This window comes from Anneissia japonica, unplaced genomic scaffold (genome assembly GCF_011630105.1).
Source record: "Anneissia japonica isolate Jap-2015-1 unplaced genomic scaffold, ASM1163010v1 scaffold2026_len185144_cov178, whole genome shotgun sequence".
Lineage (NCBI taxonomy): Eukaryota > Metazoa > Echinodermata > Crinoidea > Comatulida > Comatulidae > Anneissia > Anneissia japonica.
This window is the reverse complement of record NW_022729255.1, coordinates 163471-165377: the sequence shown is the minus strand read 5'-3', so window position 1 is coordinate 165377 and position 1907 is coordinate 163471. Positions and strand designations below refer to the sequence as shown.

The following is a 1907-nucleotide window of genomic DNA, read 5'->3' as shown; positions in this document are numbered from 1 at the left end:
GCGCATTCGATCGGCTACTACGATGTTTTCGCCGGCTACTTCAAATCATGATGCACAAAAATTAATACAAAAACCACCAAAAATAATAGCGCAGCAGGCCTATAAAGAACCTCTTTTACCTACACGAAGTTAATTTGAAAATATAAGACAATAGTATGCACTCATTTCAATGTTCTTTTCTGTTGAAAGTCCGTTAAAATTTCTACCAACTTTCGGAATCCATGTTTCGTGAACTCGCGGCGTAAATAATGTTAAAGTTCAAGGTTCGGCAGTCGCGTCCGGGTGAAGCCACGCCTCCAAATCACATGTTAGCCAATAAGATAAGAGCAATTTTTCCTGCCTCCACAACGTGCTCTGGTGATGACGACATACAATACATCGCCCAAACTTTCTTTCCAAACATTGGGCTTCCGGGTTTTCTCACCACGGAGAATTTGAAAATGAATTTGTGATGACTTACTACGAACCTTTTATTTTCCTTTTATTTTTCTATGTTAAACACGATAATTATTAAATGCTCAACCGTTTTTAACATCACAGTATCATCAGAATGTTTGATTCTTTTACTAGCCCTCTTTGTGATGAAATAAATATTTCGGAAATGATTAATAATAATTAAAAAAAAGAAAACAACACTGACTCAAATTCGTTTACCCTAGGAGGAGGCGGTGGCCAGTCGAACGAACTTAATTTCAGAGTATCATAGATGGTACTGTACAATGATTAAAACGGACGCAAAGCAAGCCAAAATCGTCTAAATTCGCATTACATGAGACGTGATTTTCTTGCACCTATACAAAATCAGTATTTTTTCCAGTGTGATATCCATTGTTTTTTTTATATCTGCGTAAATTTTAGAACTATTTTTGCTCTCCTTAGATGTTTTCAGGGTAGTGCGAATGAGTTTGTTTTGAGTTGCGATCGCGTAATACTCGCGCGAATATTTATTATTAATTCATCATGGCAGATCGCCCACCACCTTCTTCCATTTTGAGGTTTTTCCAACTTAGGCCTAGTTCAGCAGCCAAGCGTGCAAAACAAGGTACAGTATCATTTATTTTCTTTTTTTTTAATGTTTCGTAGCCCTAGCCTTCACTTTCCCAAACAATTTTCGTATTTCTTAGAAAACTCGAAATTCTGAGACTAGACCTAGGCCTAGGCTAGGCGGCCCTAGAGTTGGGATTCGAGATTTTCTCCAGCTTTTAATTATATTTAGTTGTTATGTTTTCAAAATTTAGATACCGAAAATGAAATTTCTAATCCCATCGTTGATGAATCAGACACGGAGATGCATGAAACCGGTTCCAATGCACAGAGTGAAGAAGAATACGAAGACGCGAGTTCTTCAAGGTCTGATCCCAATGAGCAAAGTGCCATACAGGAAATATTTCCTGGCATGAAAATACACCATTACTTGGTGTGCACAAAGGCAGGCTGTACAGCTTTGTCTAAAAAAGACCAAGAATCTCAAAGCAACAGAAAAGACAGGTACATTTCAGTTTTATAGGGTAGACGATGTATTTTTTGTCAATGTGTTTTGAACAAAATATAACAATTAGGATATAAAAATATATCACTAATATACAGTAATATAAGTATTCCAATCATGTGCATACTATATTTTAAAGAATTATTAAATAATACTTAGTTATTAACATAATATTAAGTAGGTTGGTCTGTATTTATTTCATAACACGTAGGTTTCAACATCGGTGGATATTTGACAAAAATCATGGATACTGTGAAAAGACAAAACAATGGTGGTTAGTTTATGTAGAAGGTGTTGGAATGTATTGTTTGATATGCAAGAAACACCATGCCAGAAATGAGCAGAATAAGAGGGAAACATTCTCCACTACTCCATCAACCCGTTTCAAAAACAGCACATGCTCAGATCATACTTGCAG

The 1907-nt window shown here is 36.1% G+C and overlaps 1 protein-coding gene across 3 annotated transcripts in view; it reads left to right on the top strand.

Annotated features, from left to right (window-relative positions):
• The window catches only part of LOC117114671 (histone-lysine N-methyltransferase ASH1L-like), a 54301-nt gene that overhangs the window by 20674 nt on the left and 31720 nt on the right, over nt 1-1907 (top strand). The gene's annotated exons all lie outside the window — the stretch shown is intronic.